Below are 5,597 nucleotides of genomic sequence, written 5' to 3'. Positions count from 1 at the left end.
TATGGTTATTTTTGTTATCATTATATTCAAAAACACAATGGCTGGCTGATGGTGGCTGATACCTGTAATCTTAGCTACTTAGGAGGCTGAGATCCAGGGATCACAGTTCAAACTCAGCATAGGCAGACAACTTCATGTGACTCTTATCTCTGATTAAATACTGAAAAAAAGAAATGGAACTGGTGCTGTGGCTCAAGTGGTACAACACGAAGCCTTGAGTGAAAAAGCTAAGGGACAGTGGCCAGGCTCTAAATTCAAGCCCTAGGACCAGTACACACACTCACATACACACAGACTCACACACATAAAGTGGGTGTGCAACAAAATCTCAGCACTTTATAATTAAGTCACTTAAAAAACACTTCACGATGTTAAATTTTAGAGTTTCTGTATTTTAGTGGTTAAGAAACTTGTTTACATTCACATATAAATAATATGGTGCTTATTGATAAAAGGAAAATTATATTATTCTCTTTATTCACTATATATATGTAACTAATTCATATTTTTTGGTATTTATGGAAGGAGTGCTAAAAGAGATTAATAACCAAATGTGGATAAAGAGAGAAAATGTATCTTCAGTAGTTTTGAACAAGAATTTTGTAGCCATTCCTTTATACTATTAAAAAATAATTATGTGGTATTAACAAACACTGCTTCCTGGGTTCAGTGGGCATTACTGCATCCTAAGAGTCAACAACCAACCACCCAACAAAACCAGAAGGAAACACGAAGAGTGTGAGGAGGGATGCGCCATGAGCTTGCACTTGTTTGGAAAGACGCTCTGACATGATTAAAGAGGCAGGGGTTTCATCACTTACGGAAAGGCACAAAAATAAGAATATGTGGACCAGTTTGGTTGAGGTTCTTGCCTCCATCTTTTGTCTCTGAGCCCAGGCTGCTTCCTCCTCACACCTCCGCCCACTGAGCCTCACCTCCACTGCTGGCTTTTCTGTGGTTAATTGATGATAAGATTCTCAGGCACTTTCTTGCTCAAACTGACTTCAAACCATGACCCTCGGCTCTCAAAGTCTGCTATAGCTAGGATTACAGGTGTGGGCTACTGGCACCCAGCCAGAGAATAAGTCTCTTGAATGCTTACAGCCTTCAGAAAAGGTCAGAAACCATAGAAACCTTCCTGGCCCAGGTCCTGTACCTTCCTGTTAAAACCTGAGCACCTCAGGGCTGGGAGTTTGGCCTAGAGGTAGAGTGCTTGCCTAGCATGCACAAACACTGGGGTTCAATTTCTTAGTACCACATACATAGAAAAAGCCGAAAGTGGTGCTGAGGCTCAAGTGGTAGAACTCTAGCCTTGAGAAAGTCCAAGGACAGTGCTCAGGCCCTGAGCTCAAGCCCAGGACTGGCAAAAAACCAAAAACAAACAAAAACAAAAACCCTTGGGCACCTTGAAGTCCACCTCTTGCCCATTTGAGATGAAATTCCACTCTCTTCAAACATTTGCTGAAGATAAACCCTTCTGGATGAATCTGTGCCTTCATAAAAGGAGAGATGTCACTCTAGGGGTTTCACTGTCTTCAGAAGGCCCTTCACATCCCTTCAGCACTGGAGTTCTATGCATTATGAAACATTAAGGCTAACTTTTACTGGTTGCTCTTTCTTTTATGTTCTCCATATCCAGAGAGGTAAATGTTGTTATTAATGAATGCTGTTAATTCTAATTCCAAGAATACTTCAAGAAGAGCAGTTATTTAGTTTGTTTTTTTTCACTTCATCTATGTAAGTGCAATCTATTTATAATATGAGCCAGTTGAATATGAGTTGTGACTTGTGCTTTTTTTTTTTTAAAAACAGTCCCTGGGGCTTGAACTCAGAGCCTCAGCTCTGTCCCTGAGCCTTTCCGGGCTAGCACTCTACCACTTGAGCCACGAGGACGTTTGTGGTTTTTTGGTTTGTTTTGGGTTTTTTTTTTATGAGTAGTTTATTGGAAATAAGAGTCTCATGGACTTTTGTGCGTAGGCTGGCTTTGAACCATGATCCTCAGATCTCATCAGGATCTAGGATTACAGGCACAAGCCACCTGCTTTTGGCAACGTGTGCATTTTATCGGTCCATGGGGCTTGAACTCTGAGCCTGGGCACTGTCCTTGAGCTCTTCAGCTCAAGACTACTGCCCTACCCCTTGAGCCACAACACCACTTCTGGTTTTCTAGTGGTTAATTGGAGATAAGAGTCTCACGGTCTTTAGGGCCTGGGCCGGCTTTGAACCTTGATCCTCAGATCTCAGTCTCCTGAGTAGGTAGGATTACAGGTATGAGCCACCATGCCCAGCAGCAACCACTCTTTTAATGAATATCTCATCTTCAAAACATATATATATTTTTAGTGCTTTTCTTCATAATTGCTTGCTTTCTTGCTTTTGCTTTTTTTCCTTTCATAGTGGGAACTTAAATCCTCATGACTTATCTGTCTTGTTCATCAAAAGGAATATAGAACCATCTAACTTTTGCAGATTTTATAATGTTGGGGCCTGCAGAAGAGACCTGTCTCAACTAGAGATTCTGGAATACTCCAGTAGCTTGGCAATAACTCTACCTCCATTTTAGATATGAACAATACTAACTAGTATCTAATTTTATTTAGTGAATGAGAAAGAGTGCTCTTACTGAGAGCACTCAGTTCTATAAAGTTACTGAGAAATAGATAAAGGAAGCTATTTTGAAAAGAAATGCCTAGTTTGTAAAATTGACTCTTCCTTCTTTGTTACATCCAGGATAGCACAAATTCATCTCCGGTCACTTGATCTACTTGCTTGTCAAGGGCTATCAAAGAAGTCTAGAAGGTAGGAAGGCTTGGCATAAGTTCAGAGCTTTTCTGATGATTCAGTTCTGGAGTCAGCCTTCATATGTGTTGGGGAAACATAATTAAAAACACAATCACATACCAAATCCGCTCCGTCAAGGTGAAGGATAAATGAAACAATCTGATTACTCATAAACATCAATCCACATTATAATGAACAGCCCAAACCATCTGCTAAAGGATTGTGAAAACATAAAGGAAGCTCACCCTTGGATGGAACCAGATGGATAGGGCAGGTTTGCAAGACAAACATTAACAGTGCTCAAGGACTTGCACTAGGTGGTCACACGTCAGTGAGCTCAGCTCTGCAGGACCAGCAAAGTTCACTATCAATATCAGCTGATCCACTGTACACTACATCATCCCATTGCAAATGGCAGTTTTATAACTTGAAGAAGTATGACCACATGAAGCAAGTTACCCAACGAGGTCAGACAAGAGGTGCCAGGAGTGTATTCAAAGAGCTTACATTCAAGTCCTTGAGAAGGACCATCTTGTATTATCAAGTAGATAAGCTAGACTATCAAGTTTGTGTGAATGCTAGACACACAAGTGTGTGTGTGTGTGTGTGTGTGTGTGTGTGGGTGGGTGGGTGTGAATGTACAGATAAAGAGAGGAGAGAGTACACAGCCATACCCATTTTTATGGTAAATGTTCTACAAATGAGAAATTTTTTCTCTTATGTTCAGAGAACTCATCTTCTCATTTTGAATCTATAGACGCCCATCAAATGTCAGAGATGAAAAGCCTATCTCTCTAGAAGGATTTTGTCATTGATGTTCCATAAGGGATCGTGCTGAGTGACTTTTCCTGTGGAAGTCTTGCCTCGTCTCGGTAGGATGAAGCTTGTTATAGCATCTGAATAAGACTTTTGGCTGGGTCCACTTTTGTGTCTAAAACACAGTTGAATCTTCTTCCTCTTCCTTCATGTTGTCCATGATGAACTTTCTTCATGGATCCTACTTTTCATTCAAGTTCAGACAGCTTGGTAACTATGAAAAAGAAGGGCATAGGAAATCAATGTAATTACCTGTCTGACGTGGTTCCTACCTGTAATAACTTTCCCATAGAGAACTGTGGTTATGATGCCTTGAGCACATGCTTCTCTATTACCATGAGAAAGGCCTCACTCACTATTTTATCTTGAAAGCTATTCAAATCTGCCTGCCAAATTCAGCATTAAAATGATTCATAATGTTTAAATTCATTGCCATTTCAATGATCTCTACCTTTTGATCTCTATCATGTTTCTTATTGTTATTGAGTATTATTTTCTCTTTCAATCTCTGCTTTTACAATAGAGAGGATGGTTGGAAATCTTAACCCCCTATCTTCTTGTTGAACAAATGAGGAAACCGTGGCCTCAGAAGGTCACAAAATTACAAGAGTTATATAGTTATATTATGTTATATTAGAATTATATTTAGGTCACAAAGGAATCACATCTCTGGGTTCTTTTTCTTCCTTGTCTCCTCCTTGGTGAGAAATAGTTATCAGCCAAAGTCAGTTCTTTTATTTGCTTTCTCATTATTTCTTTTGGATATATCACCTACCCAGTGGCTTGTGTGGTCAACAAATATTGGAGGAAAAATTGTCAACTGGGAATGAGCTGACTTGATAACTTCTTATACAAGTTAATGACCATTTGAACATCTGTATACCAAAGTATCCTTAAAGATGGAGAAGAAAATGTTAGCAAGCTAGACTGATGATCAAAGATAAATACTAGATATTAAAATTCGATGATGTAAGCTCTACTCCTATAGCTCACACCTGTAATCCTATCTTCTCAGGAGATGAGGATCTGGAGGAATGGGGTTTTAGGGTCTCTTGGGCAGAAAAGTTCACTAGACTCCAACTCCAAAATAACCAACAAAAAGCAGCGGAGAAGTGACTGAAGCGGAAGTGTGTTCACTTAGCGTATTCCAGGCCTAAGTGTAATCACTAGAACCACAGAAACCAAGCAACAGCAAACATCGATGACCTGGGCTTCCAACTCGGGAAACTAGACGTGGAATTGCAAAATCAAACCATTGTAATGTATCAGAAAATAATGTGGATAGGAGCAAAAGACCAAAAAACGAAAGATAAAGTAAATTATGTGGGAGAAAATTAAACCAAGAAATCAATTCCTTGAAAAGACTAAAATACCTGTAGCAAAACTGAAGCAAATACTACAAATTACCAAGATCAGTCATTAGAACTTGGTAACAATATAGATCCTATAACCCTTGAAAAGAGAACAAAAAGCCATTGAAAGTAATTGGGTCAATAAAATGATCGATTTAAACTAAGTTAATGATTTCTTTTTTATTGTCTTTAAGTAGTTGTACAAAGGAGTAACTATTTGACAAATGTTTATTAGCATAATGCATCTTGATTCATCTTTCTCCCCAGCCTTCTCAACCGTTCTTCTTCTCTAAATGTCTTAATTTTATGGGATATGCATTGAATTTCATGGGATATGTATTGAATTTTATGACTGCATTTCTCCTCCCTCCTCTCTTCATTAGTGTATTCCTTCCCTTTAATCCTATTTCAAGTACCAATATTGTGGTGTTTATTTTGTTGGACTGTGAGTTTGTCTTTCTGAGGATTTACACTGCTGGAATTCTCCATTGAAATTCAATTCATAATCTAAAGAACACGGTTTATTAAATCTGACTTAAGACAAATTTGAACACCTAAAACATTTTATTGATTTTTATTTTATTTTTGTCAGTCTTTGGGCTTGTACTCTGGGCCTGGGTGCTGTCCTTGAGCTCTTCAGCTCAAGGG

The sequence above is a fragment of the Megascapheus bottae genome, chromosome 10 (genome assembly GCF_031878675.1).
Source record: "Megascapheus bottae isolate mThoBot1 chromosome 10, mThoBot2.hap1, whole genome shotgun sequence".
In the NCBI taxonomy this organism is placed as follows: Eukaryota; Metazoa; Chordata; class Mammalia; order Rodentia; family Geomyidae; genus Megascapheus; species Megascapheus bottae.
The sequence above is the reverse complement of the archived record's forward strand: the minus strand, read 5'-3'. Positions refer to the sequence as shown.